Source organism: Periplaneta americana, chromosome 4 (genome assembly GCF_040183065.1).
Source record: "Periplaneta americana isolate PAMFEO1 chromosome 4, P.americana_PAMFEO1_priV1, whole genome shotgun sequence".
In the NCBI taxonomy this organism is placed as follows: Eukaryota; Metazoa; Arthropoda; class Insecta; order Blattodea; family Blattidae; genus Periplaneta; species Periplaneta americana.
This window is the reverse complement of record NC_091120.1, coordinates 152,481,362-152,503,044: the sequence shown is the minus strand read 5'-3', so window position 1 is coordinate 152,503,044 and position 21,683 is coordinate 152,481,362.

Genomic DNA, 21,683 nt, shown 5'->3' with positions numbered 1-21,683 from the left:
ATATAAAGAGTAGAATTTAAATTTAAGTTAATATTGTGCTTAATAATTTATAACTTAACTTTATATTACATCAAGTCCAACGTAAAATTATCTACCTGTATGGTTTCAGATAGGGTGACCAGACGTCTTTTTTTGTCCGGACATGTCCTCCTTTTTAGGCTTTTGTCAGGGTCCGGGCGGATTTTTAAAATATCAAGAAATGTCCTCCTTTCCGTAACTTGTATGCCTGATATTTTGAAATTATCTGATTTGACGCCTTTTTTCAAGTAATTTGCCTGTAGGTGCCAGCAGCATCGACGGAATATACTCTTTGCCAACGATCATAATCTCTTTCCTCCTCCTTGTTATGATTGTTGCTCACTGGTAGCTTAGTAAATCGAGAAATCTAGATGCGAATGTAAATCTAAATATATATTTTCTGTCCTCTTTAATAATTATAGTTCCCTTGACTTTCATATGTAGCCAACTGTAAAACCATTATTATTAAATAATTTCAAGGGAAAAATTGTTCCGGGGCCGGGTATCGATCCCGGGACCTCTGGTTGAACGTACCAGCAAGTTGAGACGGTGTCGGGTGGAGTTCCCTGGTAGCTCCGTTGGTAAGAGCGCTGGTACCTTCAATCAGAGGTCTCGGGATCGATACCCGGCCCCGGAACAATTTTTCCCTTGAAATTATTCAAGTCTGCTTTACAGGGAGCCTTACCTGAAAGACTACATTTGCACTATTATTAAGTTTTTTTCATAATTATTTTGTAATAAAATAGTTATTAACATAGCGAGATATTAACATAGCCTAAATCTGTACTGTAAGTTGTTTGTAATAAAATAGATATTGATGTAATTTAAAGTATAATATAGGCCTAAGCCTAAATCTAGGAATACATATTTTCTGTCCTCTTTTTCGAACAATGTCCTCCTTCTTGAAGCTTTGTGTCCTCTTTTTTCGAACAATGTCCTCCTTCTTGAAGCTTTGTGTCCTCTTTTTTCGAACAATGTCCTCCTTCTTGAAGCTTTGTGTCCTCTTTTCTCGAACAATGTCCTCCTTCTTGAAGCTTTGTATCCTCTTTTTTCGAACAATGTCCTCCTTTTTGAAGCTTTGTGTCCTCTTTTTTCGAACAATGTCCTCCTTCTTGAAGCTTTGTGTCCTCTTTTTTCGAACAATGTCCTCCTTCTTGAAGCTTTGTGTCCTCTTTTTTCGAACAATGTCCTCCTTCTTGAAGCTTTGTGTCCTCTTTTTTCAAACAATGTCCTCCTTTTTGAAGCTTTGTGTCCTCTTTTTTTATCGATGTGAATCTGGTCACCCTAGTTTCAGACGACCAAGCAAAGATGAAAACAATTATTGAGCGAGCAACTGAACAATAGATTGACCAACCGACTACATTAGACTGACCAATCAACCAAACAATTGAACAATAGTCCAGTCCAACAACATACCAAATGATAGACTGTACTACAGAAATTAAACAAACAATAGACCGACCTATCAAATATTCTAACAACCTAGTAACCAAGCAAGGAACAAACTAACCTGTTGATCAACCAATCATAATCGACCGATCAAACAATCAACAGGTAGAACAACAACACAGTTTACCAAACACTCAACCGAACGACTGATATGTCAACTAACCAACTGACCGTTATCACAAAAACCAACTGACCAAGAAATGGATCGATCGATAAACAACGAGTGGCTAACAATCAACGGAACAGTCAACAAAACAATCGATTCGCCTACTAACCAAACATTCGTTTGAGCTATCAACCAAGTAGTCTGCTGGTATACCAACCAAACAATCGATTTGATCTACCAACCAACCAATCATCTAACATAACAACGAAGCAATCGATTGACATACCAACCAAGCAATCAGTTGACGAGCAATCGACTGACATATCTACCAAGCAATCGATTAGTCTATCAACCATGTAATCGATTGGCCTACCAACCAAGCAATCAGTTGACCTACCACACGAGCAATCGACTGACATATCTACCAAGAAATCGATTGGTCTATCAACCAAGTAATCGATTGGCCTACCAACAAAGCAATCAGTTGACCTACCACACGAGCAATCCACTGACATATCTACCAAGAAATCGATTGGTCTATCAACCAAGTAATTGATTGGCCTACCAACCAAGCAATCAGTTGACCTACCAACCAAGCAATCAGTTGACCTGCCACACGCGCAATCGACTGACATATCTACCAAGAAATCGATTGGTCTATCAACCAAGTAATCGATTGGCCTACCAACCAAGCAATCAGTTGACCTACCACACGAGCAATCGACTGATATATCTACCAAGAAATCGATTGGTATATCAACCAAGTAATCGATTGGTCTACCAACCAAGCAATCAGTTGACCTACCACACGAGCAATCGACTGACATATCTACCAAGCAATCGATTGGTCTATCAACCAAGTAATCGATTGGCCTAACAAACAAGCACTATATTGGCCCAACAATATTGAGTAATCAACTGGCCGACCAACTAAGCAATCGGTTGGCCTGCTGACTAACAATTTGCAGGCCTACCATCTGAGCAGGTGACACCTTAGAAACTGAGACATCGATGGTCTACCAACTAAGCAATTGATCTGGGAACCAAACAGTCAACTGGACTACCAATCAAGTAGTCGGCTAGAATATCAACCAAGCCATCGGCTAACCTACCAAACTGAAGTAGTCGACCCACAAACTAACAAATCAATTAGTTGACTAACAAAATTATCGATTGATAGACAAACAATGGGGTCAACACACTAACCGTAAAATTTACCTATTGAATGTGTGACTGGGTTACACTATAAGGAACGAATTCAAGGTGATTTTGAGTGAGTAACGTGGAATATTAATAATTGTAGTTGCATCAGATGGCCCGATCGACAAAATTACTAATTCATTGACTATACCTGTTTTTTGGAAGATGGGGCATGACAGTTTAGCGGCCGAGTTTGGAACTACAGTGCTATGTTGCCAATATGGACTACCACGCTGCCAGTTGATGGAAGCTAGCAATTGATGTTAAGATGGCTGACGTTAAAACATTCATTGATAATTGACGCTAAAGTAAGAAAACAATACAAACATCGACAGAAAATCAAAGACGAAACGTACCAATGCTAACATTGTGTGCACAATAAATGTCTCCAAGAGAGCTATTAAGGGGAGGCAGAAGTGAAATTTTCGAACAAAACTGAAGAAAAAATGAAAATTTGTTTTTTTTTTTCATTTTTATTATCTTTATTTTGATATTCCGATGTTAGTTTTTGAATTTGTGCCCTTAAAATTATGTAATTAAAACCAAGATAACTGTATTACTAGTCTATATTATTCCCATAATAAACTAATACTTATCATTATTTATATGCCTTTTCTGAACATATAAATAAAAAGAAATATTGAAAATTTCTTACATTATGGTGCATGGAGCATTTTATATCAAACTTAGAAAGTTGAAACTTGGTATGTCCATTATTAATAACATACTTAGTATCCATGATCAATTTCAAACAAATCGGATTTTGAAATATTCACCTCTGCCTCCCCTTAAGCACTCGCCACATAGGAACGGTAAGTTTGGCAACTCAACCGTTGTTACCATAGCAACAAGCCTACCACACTATGTGACATTCAGTTGTTTTTCTGATAGCAACGCTCCTGTCATGTCCAATCTTCCAAAATAACAGGTATAACTAATCGATCGTCAGTAATTAGTCCACCCTCTTCTTACTTCATTTGCTTACTTCCTTATCCACTGGCTAACCGAATGCCGTACCTAGCGACTGACGAATTGCCTAAGTGACTTATTGGCAAAATGCTCAACTGATTCTTTTTTACTTCCCGATTTAGATACCTGTCAATCAAACCGTACTGAAATAAGTGACTGATGGGTCTACGTATTGAAAGAAGCATATTGTTGACACCCCTGCTCGTCTCGCAAGACGACTTTCTTGTTCGTCGTTCCTTGCAGCGTCTCGATGTTTTGCTTAGTTGCGTCGGGCGTCTTGTGTTCTGAGTGGTTCCTTCCTTTGAGCTACCCGAGACCCTCCACACAGACATGCGTATGAATTATACTGCGAGCCTCCAGGCTGTTTCTTTTATCGCGACCTTATTAGAATTCTCAGAAACTTAGCACACAATCCTCACTCCTTCTGCTGCAACTTCTTTTACAGATCTGTATTGCGGTGAAGACTAAGCACTCCACAGGAATAGACATGCGCTAAAAATGAAGATGAGAATATAGTGGAACAGCTAAAACACCAACTTTCACTCCGGAAAGCAAAATGAAAATGTTGGTATACAAGGATGGTATTTGGCGAGATTTTATCGAAATACTCCCGTTTCCTTTCTAATTACTTTCCCACTAATTTCGTGGCAAATGTCGTGAAATTCGATATGCTCTGTTTCCAACTTTAAGGGGAGGCTGAGGTGAAATTTTGATAAAAAACTGAAGAAAAAATGGAAATTTGTTTTTTTTCCATTTTTATTATCTTTATTTTCATATTCCGATGTTAGTTTTTTGATTTTGTGCCCTTTAAAAATATGAAATTAAAACCAAGATAAGTATATTACTATATTATTCCCATAATAAACTAATACTTATCATTAATTATATACCTTCTCTGAACATATAAATAAAAATAAATATTGAAAATTTCTTACAATATGGTGCATGGAGCATTTTATATCAAACGATATAAAGTTTTATAAAATTATTAATATTTACAGAACTATTGTACTTAGAAAGTTGAAACTTGGTATGTCGATTACTAATAACATACTTAGTATCCATGATCAATTTCAAACAAATCGGATAAATTTCGTGGATTTTGAAATATTCACCTCTGCCTCCCCTTAAGATATTTAAACCTTTCTGAGCTGAATTTGTTTTTGTGGAGACACCATGGAGAAACAAAAAAACAAAGCAATCCTCTTCCTATTAATAGCTGGCCAAGGAACTGGCGGGTGCTGCACTCTATCAGTAAAGAACGAAACTACTTCTGAATATGCCAAAATGAAATCATCAAGCAAATCATATTAGTCAGAGATTACAGAAATGTTAGTGATTCCAAATGAACTCTTCGAGCGAAAAGAGTTAATTCTCCATTCGAGTCTGGATTTTATGTACTGTTCAACTTTCTTACACAGACAGTACATTGTTTGGGATGCGTGAGATGATGTAATTCATTTTTAAGGTTGTTGTTATTTTATTTTACTTGAAATTTTGTATTTGTAAATATTTTCAATACTTAAATAGAATATGAAAACCTGATGTGTATTTGAGCGTTTATTAATAAAAAAATAGCACAATACTTTCAAGCTTATTTTATTTAGAGCTACTTGTCATGTTTATGTACAATTTCTGTAAGAATAGCCTGTGTACTTGCAAAGGTCAGTGCTCAGCCCACAAAACATAAAAGCATACGGCATAAGTTTTGGTAGGAAGGAGATAAAGTTTAATTTTTTATTAGTATATTAAAACTGTTGCTCCAACCTGAATCTATGTACGCCTACAACTGGCATAAAAATCACTTAAGAATTTATGCGACAGTTTCGCTTGGCATTATGGCAGACATTTCGTTGGTAATTTTTTTTTCAGTTCTTATAAATATATGCACCGAGCGAAGTGGTCGAGGCGGTATCGTCTCGGACTCGCACTCGGGCGTCCCGGGTTCAAATTCCGAGGCCTGCCGAACTGAGTGCGTTTTTTCGGTGTTATCCGAATTGAAATTTACTTTCCATTTATCCCAAACGTTCTGTTCGTTGTATTAGTGTTGTCTTTAGGAGGTTGTCCTTGCGTCGAGCTGATCTCTATACAGTTGTAAGCAGTAATGAATTCAGGGGGTGACCCAGGGGTGGATATGACCCCTCCATATTCTAGGATGTATTTCAGAATTTTGTTAACTAAAAATATAATATACACAATATTATATTTCAAATTGATATGACTTTTCAGTAACTAAAATAAATTCTGTTAGCCTATGCAGATTTTTAGGTAATTGTTTCTTTGAAGGTTAGTGTTTTTTTTTAATGCAGGGGATTTTAGGAAAGGCTAGTTGACGACACAATTCGCATAGGTGAGTCTGCCGGTCGATCTTGATTGGTAGGAATTTGAACCGTCTGAATTTTCAGTCCTGATTGTTACAACTCAGAAGTTACATGTGCTGTGTTTTTATTGGCGTAGTTTCCAGCGTTAGTTTTGCTTAGCAAATATATTTTCTTTACTGAAATAGTTATAGTATATCGATGGTTGAGACCCAGACTGTTCTATGTCAAACTTTTTATAAGAAAGAAATCTGTGTTTTATTGTGTTCCAGTTCTTGTCTGCATATATGAATCGAACAAAATTATAAATATTCTTCTCCATAGGGTAAGGGGGTACATTTTCGAACATAGTACAATTCTGAACGAACTAAGATTTTTTGCGAGTTTCATATGTTCGTAACTCTGCTTGAGTTATATAGCCTAGCGCCGATAATCAGTCTTCTCTAAGTTTGTCTCCTAAAAAGGTGTGTTGTGAAGTGTTACTATATACCACAAATACTGTAACTCATTTTTGAAATAAAGGTAAGCACTTTGGTTACAGAATATGCTCTGTTATAAAATGGCTCATAGTTTTCCGTTGTGTTATTGTACGAGAAAGTAAGTTTCCCGATTTTTTCCCCTTGAAAGTAAACGTAATTAGCCGTGTCAATTACGCATGCGTAATAGATCTATAACGTATCAATCATATGCCAGCCGGACAGGTCCCGCCTGGTGCCAGTAGCGTGGCAGCAGTGGTCCGAAATGGAAGCTCTTATTCCTTCTCCCGCCGCCTGCGATGTTCGGTCGCTGATAAAGTTCTTTAATGCACAAAGCATTGCGCCAATTGAAATTCATCAGCAGCTCTGTCAGGTCTATAGGCCGAACATCATGTGTAAGCAGATGGTGCGTCGCTGGTGTAGGCAGTTTTCCGAAGGTCGTCAAAGTGTCAAAGGGCATTCTGCTCATTGACTTCCTTCCAAGAGGTGAAACAGTGAACGCTGACCGTTACTGTGAAACACTGCGAAAATTGCGACATGCCATTCAAAACAAGAGGCGTGGAATGCTTACTGCAGGTGTTGTGCTCCTCCATGACAATGCTCGTCCACATACGGCTCGGCGCACAGCAGCTGTTTTGACGGAAATTGGCTGGGAGTTGTTTCATCACCACCCTACAGTCCTGATCTTGCTCCCAGCGATTTTCACGTTTTCTTGCACCTCAATAAATTCCTGTCCTCCGGTGAGCGTTTTGGCAACGACGAAGAGCTGAAGACGTCTGTGACACGCTGGTTCCATTCACAGGCGGCAGAGTTCTACGACAGAGGGATACAAAATTTGATCCCACGATACGATAAGTGTCTCAATTCTGATGGTGGCTATGTTGAAAAATAGCTGAAACATTGCTGTACCTGTTGTCAATAAATGTTTTTCCTGAAAGTGTCTGTTCTTTTTTAAAAAAATAGGGAAACTTACTTTCTGGATGTGCCTCGTATTACAATGATAAAATATTGGTCTGTATCTGATTCTAACCTGTTCTGTGGTCTTCATTACATATGTCACAGGCACACCAGTGCTATCTATGAACAGTTTAGAAAACTATTTAGTCATTTCTCGAGGATAGATGAAGTACAGTTTCGAACATTATTCAGGTACAATTCTGAACGTTAAGAGTACAATTTCGAACTGTTGTTTGTAACCATTCTAACTACGTCATTTCTGTTTGTTGGCATTTTAGATGCCGCGAAGGAAAACAGAAAAGGAAGAAGTCTGAAATGGGATTCTAATACTATGGAAAGGACAGTCAAAAGTGTAATTTCAGGAGATATTTCATTGAAAGGAGCATCCGCGTTGTATCACCTTCCACTGAGCACTCTATATGATAGAGTAAACAAGAAAAAGGAGAAACAGGCCGGTCTTACTGCACGTGTTACAGGAGAGATTGAACACCCAACGGTACTGTCTGGAGACATGGAAAAGGCTTTGATAGATAAGCTCCTGTACTTATCAAATACAGAGTTAGGTCTTACCCCCTAGCAGGTTATACGTGTTACTTTTGATTTGGCCGTGACCAGTCAGAGTCCCTCTGAAAATTCGAAAAATGGTCCTTCTGATTCTCCAGAAAATGTAGTTAGTGCCATTCTTAACTCACCCGAGGAAAAAGCTTGTTTACGTCAAAGAAAACTGCTCTCTACCTTTCTTCGCAAGAGCATATCAACGAGAAACGATCTAAGAAATACTCTGCAGTTAATACTCGGCCTAAAGGAAAGAATAAATCTGCACCCAAAAGAACAGTGAAACAAAGGGAAACATCGTCCGCTCCATCAAATGAAGACGAATGTGGCCTCTGTCTACTGAATTATTATTCAAAGAAATTCATGTTGAAAGGGGGAATGGATCCGATGCCAGATGTGCGACGTGTGATATCACTAAGTGTGTGTGGGTGCCAGCGCATGAAGCAATTTTTTGTGGCAAATGCCTTTGATCGAAATTGTACCTGAGTGTTCAGAATTGTACCCCTGTGGTACATTTTCGAACGTTTTTTTTTATTGAAATATTTACAACTATGGACAATGTAAACATCCTTTATTTCTTATATTGTTGTGGAACGACAATTAGATTTTGAACATTGTATTCACAATAAATTTAGGAATTTCTTATGTTTATTTTGCCCACAAAATACAAATATGTGTTTACTGTTCCAAATTATACCCTCTTACCCTAAGGTTGCTATGAAGCTATTTCAAATCAAATTCTTTCATGAAGCTTTGAATGTCAGGAGCTTAAAATAGCTCTCCTGAAAAAAAAAATAGTAAAATGGACTTGAAACAGTCTGGTTCTGGGCCATCAAACATAATAAATATAATTAGTGTTGGATCAAAAAGCTACGTAGAAAGAGCGACAGAAGCTCTTCTATTAAAGAAATATGTAAATTCGATATTTTCTGTATACCAGTACTTTCGTCTTTAGTAATAATAATAATAATAATAATAATAATAATAATAATAATAATAATAATAATAATAATGCCAAATACTACATTGAAACATTTTATTATGTTTGTATATTATTCGATTCATGTCAAAAATTCTTAATTCTCGATGCGAACGTTTTTTAACATTTATCGATCATATTTTCTATAGTTGCAGGCATGCACTGCTTGTAACGTCACAACAGTGTATTTTTAGAGTTAATAACAGTAGCCAGTATAGTTATATTAAAAATAGTTGACCTTAGACCTCCAGAAAATACAAACGATTTAGTTCATGACTGCATCGCTTCCGAAATATTAATATCCTGGTGTCAGCCTCATGTTGAGATCTCCCATTGATAACCTCACGCTTAACCTCTGACGAGTCAAATATTGTGATCACTTGTAATACACAGTGAATCGTTAGGTCGAGTATGTGGCCTCTTATCTAGCCATCAGACGTCTCTCAAGAATATCTCCACTACGGCGTCGTCGGTGTTGGAGAAGAGGAATGAATTCTGAAAGACTCAGTCCAACTTTCATGTAGAGCGTGTTCAGGCCAAGAGATGTTTTACATGATATTACACTTATTTTGAGGGAACAATAGTTCAAAAGCCGTTTATAAATATAGCCTACTGCGTCACTAATTCGAAGATAAATATAGGCTACATAATTAAAGTAAGTACTTCGTAAGCATGGTAGTTGGTGAACCAGCAGCGGAACCCACTCCCCTCCCGACGACCTACACCTCAGACCGTTGGCCAGACGGGACGGGTGGCGTACACCTCAGACCGTTTGAGGGAGAAATGTGGAGGCAGTTGGGGTGGAATGGTACACGGACTTAGAGGAATGGCGGGACTGGTTGTTAGGGTGTTGGGGGTTAGGCCGGTTAGGAGTGGGTGCGGTCGGTGGGCTACAACTCATCCCAGGGGCTCACACTAGACCTCAAGTCGCTATCCATAGTGATGTTACCCTCCCGGCCTCATAGAGAGAGAGAGAGAGAGAGAGAGAGAGAGAGTGAAAGTACTTCGTAATCTGTAAAGTCTTGGTAGCTTAGTTGATAGAGCACTAGCTTTCCATAACGGCGGATCCGGGTAATGGCGGCGTTGCATTTGTGATGGACAAAGCCAAAGTTCCCGAGTTATTTTCTTGTAATTCTTCCCTTTTCCTCTATCATTCCATCTTCATCTTCATTTCAATAATCTCATTTCGACAGTCTTCACCCAAAACAGTGGACATAATGTAGTACTACTACTGATGTACAGATTGCATCGGTATGAGTAGGTATAGTACACTTTCTGAGGTGGAAGTTAACTCTAGTGGCACTCCTTTGAAACATTAATTTACATGGCTGAATCGCTAGATGGCGTAAATCGTTGGTTTGGATCAAGGTCGCTAGATGTCGCTGTCGAACAGCTCTCAGTCAGGTCCTCTCATCCCTTGTAGAAATGATTGAGTTCTGTAAGGGAAAATATAAATATCCAATAGTGATATTTTTACTGGGATCATTATATTACTATTACTATGATATACCGAAGTACATATAATATTTCCATACAGGAAACCCCGGATTCGAATCCCGGTGCCGGAGTGAATTTTTCTCCGTTCCACCCTAGATCATATATGTAACAGATATATCGGGGTTATAGGCTTTGAAGTTAACAACTTTTGTCTGGTTTACTACGCTGCCATCTAGTTGTTACATAAGGAGCCACGTCATAATACCCCATTTGAATTGCATTAGCAACTGTGCTGCCATCTCGTGTTCGTTTACGGCGGACGGGTGGCGATCCTGGCGGTTGTTCTCTTCAAAGTGCTGCCGATTTTAACGTAGCGAGGACTTATCTGTTACATAAATGATCTAGGGTTCCACCCATTCTTCACCATATAGAAATATTATGATCATGAATTATTTAGAAATTATTGATTTCTATAACGTAAAATACAAATACCCACTAAAAATGTATTATAAATGATGAAAATGATTAATAATTATTTATAAATTATTGAGTTCTATTAAGAAAGCAAAAATAAGGAATGAAAATCTATTGGAAGTGGTGAAGATGATTATGAACTATTTATAAATGGTTGAGTTCTATTAGGGAAAAATACTGGGCCTAATATTCAATGGAAATCTATTAGACGTTATGAAGATGATCTGGTACTGTTTAGAAATGACTGAGTTCTATTAAGGAAACAAAAATAACGAATGCAAATCTATTACAAGTGATGAAGATGATTATAAACCATTTAGAAATGGTTGAGTTCTAATATGGAAAATACTGGTATTCAATAGAAATATATTAGAAATTATGAAGTTGATTTGAAACTATTTTGAAATGACGGAGTCCTATTAAGGGAAAGAGATATTTCCAAAGTAAATCTAGCTTTAAGAATCATGTTGATAGCCAATTGAAATCAATTAGAAGTGATAAAGGTGATTGTGAACTCTTCAGTAACGATTGAGTTCTGTTATTAGGAAAAACAGAAATATCAAATGAAAATGTATAAGAATAAATGAATGTATGATTTGAGGCTTTCTCGGCGTTGGTTCGCTAATATGTTTTCGCGGGATATCAGCCGAGTTAAGATTTTGGAGCATTCCAAAATCTTAACTAGGCTGATATCCCGCGAAAACATATTAGAGAATAAATGAAGTTGAGTATCAGCTATTTAGAAATGATGGAATTAAATTATAGGAAGAAAAATACCAAATGGAAGTCTATTAGAAGAGATCAAGATGATTGTGAATAATTGTTGAGTATTTTTTTTAATTTTATTAGAAAAAATAGAAATTTCCACTGGAAATCTATTACAAGAGATGGAGATGATTACTGTACGCACTAATAGAAATGATTGAATTGTCTTAGCTGGATGGAAACTATGGAGTAGAAAGTAGATATTCTAGCCCTTCGGCAGCGAAGACACTAAATGTCAGATGTGAAATGACCCTGTAGAATGGCCGTTAATGTGGATTACACCAGCGGCGCAGAGACCGAGTGAAGAGTTCCTGTGTTGAAGTGAATGATACGCGGATTATTGTGTCTGATCTACGTAAAAGCAGTTTGGTGCTTGAGGAAGCGTGTGCATTAACATGTAATGGAGGCTCTTTGAAGTCGCGACAAACACTTGTCTTCTGTTTATTAGGCCAACCTCACACTGCGGAGGGCTCCATACTAAAATCTTAAGATTGTGATGTATTTTTCATTGTTGTTACACAGAGTAGGTATAAAATAGTAAGTGTTACGAAGATGACATACCGATACTTCTTTATATGGTTTATGTATATTAAAATTCATTTCTTCTGTCGTATTATAAATAATAATATTGTCTATAATGTATTTTCTTTAACTATTATTAAAAATACTTACAAATGTGCTTCCAAATAAAAAAAACACATTTTCGTTCTCTGAATAGCACATTAAAATAACTTCTTATAATAAAAATTAAGACATTTGACTTCATATGATATGATATGATATGATATGATATGATATGATATGATATGATATGATATATGACATGACATGATATGCCACGACACGATATATGATATGATATGATATGATATGATATGATATATGACATGACATGATATGCCACGACACGATATATGATATATGATATATATGATATGATATGATATGATATGATATGATATGATATGATATGATATGATATGATATGATATGATATGATATGATATGATATGATATGATACGATATGATATGATATGATATGATATGATATATGATATGATTGATACGATACGATACTATACGATATATATATAATATGATATGATATGATATATGACATGACATGATATGACACGACACGACACGACATATGATATGATATGATATGATATGATATGATATGATATGATATGATATGATATGATATGATATGATATGATATGATATGATATGATATGATATGATATGATATGATATGATATGATGCGATACGATACGATACGATATATGATATATGATATGATATGATATGATATGATATGATATGATATGATATGATATGATATGATATGATATGATATGATATGATATGATATGATATGATATGATATGATATATTTGATGTCAACATTTACATCCATGTAATGTGGACTTCACAATTTTGTATCCGGTGCCACAATTACATTCATTACAGATATACCTTTCGTAGACGCTCTTATAATTTGACTTCCGACCCCATTTAAATTGATCAGTACTCTCATCTTTAAAACCTAACAACTTAATTTAAATCATTCAAAATTGACAATTTTACAACTCCGTTCTTGATTTTCAGTTCACTTATATCGAACACACACTGTTTCTAATAATACTTGTTACTAAAACATACTACAACATTGTTCAATATGTTCGTTATTATGTCTGTTTCTTGTGTTCATTCCATTTTCATATCTCACTAATTTTCTACATATTATACTTCGCTATCCTAGCTAGCCTCCCCCACCATACTCCATACCTATTTTCATTACCTCTATCGTTCTACTTAACTTCCTATTACTCTCCTCTAATTCATTCAAAATTGACACTTTTATCACTCCATTCTTGATTTTCAGTTTACTGAGTCTATATCGAACACACACTGTTTCCAATAATAATTGTTACTAAACCATACTACACTATTGTCCCATATGTTTGTTATTATGTCTGTTTCTTGTGTACAATTTGACTTCATATAGGCTATGAATTTTAGATTATGTCATTAATCTTTCACAAACTCACCTAATCTATCTATTCGTATATTATAGCTATTCGTAAGTGTATCCAGTATATTAGGAGGTAATAGTATGCATCAAAACAAGAAAACATTGTCTAATAAACATGGGTCCTACGACACATACTTTCTGAGATCTAACACTTGTTCATAGGAGGTGCTCAGTGTGACGTCCATTTATGGCAATGCATTTCTCTGCTCTACAGTACAGCAGACTACCAGATAATCATACCGTAGTTGACACCCCTGGCATGGAATACTGACACGTCGCAAGGAATACTAAAAACAAAAGTTTGGTTGCGGATATGATCGCGGTTCAGCTGAGATGATGTTGTAAATTTTCGTAATCAGCATGTGTGGGCTGATGAAAATTCCCATGCAGTTGAAGAACCAAGGCATCAGCACCGATTTTCAATCAACGTATGGACAGGCGTTCTTGGTGAGAGATTAATAGGGCCATACGTGCTGCCACAGAGATTAACTGGGGTTCGTTATGAGGATTTTCTTTTTAATGTATTAACAATAAATTTCAAAGAGTGCGTGATTCCTTACGCCAAAGGGCAGAGAAATGCATTGCCATGAATGGACGTGATATTAAGCACCTCCTATGAACGAGTGTTCAGATCTCAGGAAGTATGTGTTGTAGGACCCATGTTTATTGGACATTATTTTCTTGTTTTGATGCATACTAGAGTGGACGGCAATTCGGAAGGCGGTAGTCTGCTAGCGTTTGCGTCGAGAGAGACAGATAGAGAAAGCAGCGTACAACATTGCCACATCGTACTTCACGCGCACGTGCGATACAAATAGCACAGGAGAGAATTTACATTATCAAAGACAATAATGAACTTAGCCGTTGATTACTGTAAGCATGACACCAAACAAACCCTGTTTCCTTCACTAACAATATTCTTTGCACGTTTCTCAATCCCACACCACATGCTTCTGCAGTCGTTTCTTGTACGTTGGCAACGCTGCAGCCAGCATCAGGATGGCCGGCAGCGTTCTGCTCGTCAACGTTTTTAAAATAATTATACACCTTAAACACTATTTTCCGCACCTGCCTGTGCAATACTTGTCTTTTTACAGTCTCTTCTTCCATTTATTTATCTTACACGTACACAGTAATTGTTAGTTTTACTTATTCAATGTATTGAAACACTCACACGTGAACAAACGAACTTTGGAAGTACTTGTTACAGACTGATTCCGATTGTATTGTATTGTATTTATTAACATTCCATGGTATTCATACATTGGTTACAGCTAGAATATGGAACAAGTCAAAAAACTTAATACTATTATAAAATCTTAATTTATAGTCACAGTCTAGATGAAATATATACAGACGAGATTTACAATATAGTCTACTAGTACAACACAAAGTTTTAGTATCAGTTTCATGAAGTGTTATTGAATGTCATGAATTCACCTACAGAATAGAATGCATGAGAAATTACGTACTTTAATTTGGCCCTAAATAATTTTATGTTTTGAGTTTCATTTTTTATATCGATAGGGAGGCTATTAAAAAAGGTTTACTGCCATATAACGAACTCCTTTTTGATAGCACGATAGACTTGCCGATGGAATATGAAAGTCATTGGTTCTACTGTACAAACTTGTGACGTCACATGCCAGAAATGCTACGGCGCATATAGCAGCCGACCGCCTTACGAAGTGCCGTCTAGTCTAGCACCTCTTAAAATATTGGATACTTTTTAACACTCTGTATATAATAAAATCGCTAAAAATGAACATTCCTTGTTTTCATCCACACCCTTCATATGTGTAATCTGTAATTTAACCGAATAGAAAACGAAGGTTAGGCAGATCTGATTAAGAGGGAAAGATTCATGTAGATAAGGAAGAAAGGGAGTAATGGAGCTCTGGACTGATGCGGAAAGAAGAAATTTATTGTCTTTGTGCAGAAGAACACAGAGTGCGAGCGTCCTAAGGTAAACCGTTTTGTCTCAGTTGTTGGTAAGAGCAGCGAGGACGTTGATATCGTTAGCTTTAAGAGTCTCTACGACAGAACCGACAAAAGAATGCAGAGTGCGAGCATCCTAAGTTAAATCCCATTGGTCTCAGTGGTTGGTAAGAGCAGCGAAGACGTTGGTATCGATAGCAAGACGTCACCATTACACTAATGAGTGTCTGATGAGGAGAGGGCAGGCAGATAAGATGCTCAACAGGTACTCTGTTTGATTGCGTCCTCGGGCGACTTGGTTGCCATCAAAGGAATGCATCTCATGCGATTTACTTACAACTCCGAGTAATGCGCTCATCATGTTTTCTTGTCTGATAAGACGTCTTATAATACATACTTGTATCAACGAGTGTCCTGAAAGCGAAACTTGGCGTATGGCTTTCCTCAATTATTATCCAAACGCCATCTCGCTTCTTGTAACTCCATCGTGTTGCACTCCATCAAAACAACAGAACTTGAGACTTGTTACATCACTATAGTGTAGATTAGAATTATAATTGAGGAACTTGGTAGCCTATAAAAGTTGGACAACTCCACTTTTGTATTTTTTTTTACTGGAGAGGCGAAAAACTAGATCCTTGGAAACCATTGTCACCGTTATACGTACATTTGTTTTAAACATTCTCAAGGGCCATAGAAATATTTTTTAAGTCTCAAAATATGATTAAAACTAATATTCAGGTCCAAATTTAAGTTTAAAAAGTGTAGTTGTCCATTTCTGGAACTAAGTCATGGAGTTGTCCGTTTTTGAAACCAAATGAAGCCATATTTAAAGTGGAGTTGTCTGTTTTTGAAACCAAATGAAGCATTATTTAAAGTGGAGTTGTCTGATTTTGAAACCAAATGAAGCCATATTTAAATTGGAGTTATCTGTTTTTGAAACCAAACGAAGCCATATTTAAAGTGGAGTTGTCTGTTATTGAAACCAAAAGAAGCCATATTTAAAGTGGAGTTATCTGTTTTTGAAACCAAACGGAGCCATATTTAAAGTGGAGTTGTCTGTTTTTGAAACCAAATGAAGCCATATTTAAAGTGGAGTTACCTATTTTCGAAACCTAACGAAGCCATATTTAAAGTGGAGCTCTCTGTTTTTGAAACCAAAACAAGCCATATTTAAAGTGGAGTTATCTGTTTTTGAAACCAAATGAAGCCATATTTAAAGTGGAGTTGTCTGTTTTTGAAACCAAATGAAGCATTATTTAAAGTGGAGTTGTCTGATTTTGAAACCAAACGAAGCCATATTTAAATTGGAGTCATCTGTTTTTGAAACCAAAAGAAGCCATATTTAAAGTGGAGTTATCTGTTTTTGAAACCAAACGAAGCCATATGTAAAGTGGAGTTATCTGTTTTTGAAACCAAACGAAGTTATATTTAAAGTGGAGTTATCTGTTTTTGAAACCAAATGAAGTTATATTTAAAGTGGAGTTATCTGTTTTTGAAACCAAATGAAGCCATATTTAAAGCGGAATTGTCTGTTTTTGAAACCAAACGAAACCATATTTAAAGTGGAGTTATCTGTTTTTGAAACCAAATGAAGCCATATTTAAAGTGGAGTTATCTGTTTTTGAAACCAAATGAAGCCATATTTAAAGTGGAGTTATCTGTTTTTGAAACCAAATGAAGCCATATTTAAAGTGGAGTTGTCTGTTTTTTGAAACCAAACTAAGCCATATTTAAAGTGAAATTGTCTACTTTTGAATCTAAGTCTTTCTAACTCGGTTTCAAAGCAAATTTACGTAAAACAGTAGCCTACTTATTCATCCACAAACCGATTACTGTATGTATACAATCAGTCATGTTGAATTCGCGATGCGTGATGAGAAAAGGTGATACGAATGTGGGCTTCTCATTGGCTACTGAAAGAATTGTCCTAATTTGAAACCAAGCCACAATGAAGTTATCTACATTTTGATTCTAAAGCGCACAATTAAGTGGTATTTTCGCTCTGTTCTCTCCATTTTTTGAAGCTAAACAGTTCCAGAATCGCATTCAGTACACAAAATTCTATGGGAAACAATCAATATCTCGAAATCGCAAAAAATTAAGTTGTCTAACTTTGATACTACGCTTCTCAATTAGGTTTGCAAATTACAAATATAACGTCATATATCTTCCTTATCAAATTAAGCATTTTGTTTGCGAAACCTGTTAGGAAATTTTGTTTTCTTTTTACCCTTCTCAAAATGACAAGTAAAAATAACTTTGGAAATGTACACACCATCATCATCGTCTCATCATAATCATCATCATCATCATCATCATCATCATCGCCGTCAACGTAGGCTTTTTTCGCCTCAAAGTTTTTGCACAAAAATACCCCAGTGGTTGAGTGGTCAGATCTTCAGCCTATCGCGCAGACGGTCCGGGCTCGAGTCCCGGGATTTTTCAATGGAAATTCATAGTAACGCTTGTGGCGGAGAAGGTCGCAGTCGGGGTTTTCTAGTGGTTCTCTCGTTTCCCAAATTAGGCATCTACATCATTCCGTCAACATTTCTCCATTTCGTTATCATTACATGGGATTCTTCGAACGCCGTCAGACCTAGGGACAAGTGAGGTTGCCTGCTCGAAACCTAGGTAAGCAGCGAACCTTCATGTAGTCAGCCGATGTGGGTTTGGGAATGCACCTAGCTTGAGGGTTAGCGCAATAGATCTTGAAAGGCCGCAATGCTGAGTTGTAGTGTCGCCCCACCGAAATTTAATTCCATTCCCCTATGAATTCTTATACTTTAATTTCAGTACGTAGGCCTACTTGGAATTCTAGGCCTTTATATCTCTGTTTAGTCCGATAATTATTTCATGACATGCAGTCTTGCATTTAATTTCTTTCTTTCTTTCTTTCTTTCTTTCTTTCTTTCTTTCTTTCTTTCTTTCTTTCTTTCTTTTTTTCTTTCTTTCTTTCTTTCTTTTTTCTTTCTTTCTTTCTTTCTTTCTTTCTTTGTCTTATTATCACCTCTTCCTTTTATACCGTCCACGCCACTAGGTGTTTGTCCGTTGTCTTGAGATTGTTCTGTAACGTCTCAGAGGTAGTCATGCGTGATATCGATCCCATGACCACATTTATGAGAGGGGCAGGGCATGATTGCGCCTCACGGTCAGGTAAGATGCAGCAGATAAAAATGGTCCCTGTTTCGTGGGCATAGTTGCGCCCCGTTCCCATCAGGTAGAGAAAAGGGGAATGACAAAGTTGCGCCCCGATGAAATAAGTAGAGAAAAAGACATTACGGGAACTCAAGACTCGTAATCAACCAACCTTATTGATTTCTTATTCGATCCTATCGTTAAAATGAACACCATGAAGTTGGCAGTACTTTATTAACTGTTTTTCTACTGTTTATGCAGTGATTATCGATAGCCTACCGTTAAAACGAACACCATGAAGTTGGCAGTACTTTATTAACTGTTTTCTACTGTTTATGCAGTGATTATCGATAGCCTACCGTTAAAATGAACACCACGAAGTTGGCAGTACTTTATTAACTGACATATTTAAATGAGTGAGTCGTTGGAATATGGGGCCTTAGCAATTTTGACATTTTATTAGTGATTTTCACACCGTCTGTGGCGTATAGTGAAGTTAATTTAAAATGAATGTTAAGTTTAGTGACAAAGGTAAAGAGTTAATAATTCACAATGGTTCTAAGTTTCGACTTGCGAAACCCTGTACCGTAGGGTTAACATATCGGTGTACAAACAAAAAATGCAGTTCATTTATTGTGTGATCGATAAAAAGGTGTTATTTTAAATAGCAAAATTGATCATATGCTACCTGATTTCAGTGCAGCAATATTTTTAAGTAGGCCTAATTTATTTATTTTATGACAATCACTTTCGTGTGTATTATGCCCATCGGGGCGCAACTATGCCATGTCCATTCTGCTACCTGATTTCTTCGGGGTACAACTATGCCATGTCCATTCTGCTACCTGTTTTCTCGGGGCGCAACTATGCCATGTCCATTCTGCTACTTGATTTCTTCGGGGCGCAACCACAGTATACTATACACAGTCGCGAAGCTCAATACGTAGTAAATATGCAAACATTAGATAGTTGCTCACCACTAGGATCGCTAATATTGCCTCATTACAGGCAATGCAAAATAGTACCGTCACAGTCTATTGTTTCTAGCACCCTCAAAACTCAAGCTTCGTGACTGTATATAGTAGACTATGGCGCAACTATGCCATACCGTGTGAGATTCTAGTATGCGATCCAATGAATCGTCTTCACCTATCCGCAATGATGTGTACTCGGGTAAAATGGATGGTAAAGGAGAATAAGAAAGAAAGATAAATATAGATTTTTATGTCAATATGGGAAATATTAGTTAGATGTATTTTCTTGTTTTGTGAATAACCCAATCCATATTAAATTATTTCATTTAGAAATGTTTCCTTAATCCTGGACTGCATACCCTTTTTTGACAGCTTTGGTTGTATACCTGGAATTACTAGTCACCCCACGTATTCTTTTGGGCCTGTTGTGTAAATGGCTTTTATTTTGTATTATATTATTTATGGCTATGTCATGCAAGGATTTTTTGGTTATGAAAAAATAAATTTGAAGTTGAAAAGACAAATTAGCTTTATAAAATTACAAAATTACAGAATTTCTGAACTTAATAACTATAATGGAAATGTCAGTGCTTGAAAATTGCTCACAACTGATCAATTATAAAACTATGTAATTATTTTTATATTAAAAACATGGAGATTGCTCGTAATACAAATATTTTTCACACATAAGTTTTAAAAATGTATAACAAATAGTCGGAATATATCATAATAATAATAATTACAGTTTACTTATAAAATGAATACACTATTTTTAGAAACGACTTGTTTCTAACAATATTGCATAATTTAGGAATAATCTTAGTATTATTTTGAGACTTGTAGGATAAGAACGCCCTCATTTTGCACATTCAAAGCAATATCTCTCCTGTGTTCTGATCATGCCAGTTTGTTGCACTTCACACAAGGTAATTTTGTTTTCCTATCTTTAGTGCGGGAACATAAAGCAAATCTAGCTTGTTTCATTTGTTTCAATCATGCCCCGATACGTACACCAGAGTTTATATCATCACCTCTTACAGCCATCACTAACACAAGAAACGGCTATAAAAACTTACAAACGTGGCTGCATACCTGGGGCTACTAACCACCCCACGGAGCTCTGAAACGTGTGTACTGCTTTGAAACTCACCACTACTGAGGAGTGAAAATTACTCTAGTGAATGAATATCTGTTATTTTAGAGCTGTTGAAAGCCATCCATAGATATGTCAAAAAATATAAATTTCTTAGGGGTGACGCGTCACCCCGGTATGCATTCTAGGGTTAATAATAGAGCAAGAAAATAAATTATAAATGGTGCTAAAGTGAAATGTGCCGAAACGCGTAAGATGTATATAAAAGTATGTGTCATCTTCGTGAACGAGTATGTCTTATTCTTCTTAGTTTTTGGGAAGAGATGGATAACTAATACCGGGTCATCATTTTGTTTTTACTAACATTTGTAATATTAACCTGGCTATACCTTTGGATTAACGGCTGAGAACCGCAAACACTACGTTATCTCCTTCCACGACCGGAGTTTGATGATACTAGAGTAAAATACAAACAAATCACTTTACTAGATATAGGAGGGAAGATGAATAGTGCATCCATTTACGTAAACTAAGAACTATTACGATTTTCAATTTGATAATTTTCGTTAGGTTTTTATTTACTCAAAATACAGTACAGTATTAACAATAAGTGTTTTTATTCACTAACTGAACTATCCAGGCGGACGTGTTCATTATGCAGTGTATAGTGTGTGATATTTAAACAAATAGTTGAAAATGATGGCCGTTCATTTCGATACAGGCTTCAGTTCTTTTGCGTACATATTATCGAAAACATTTTTAAGCACATCTTCTCAAATTGAATGTATTGTTTCTGA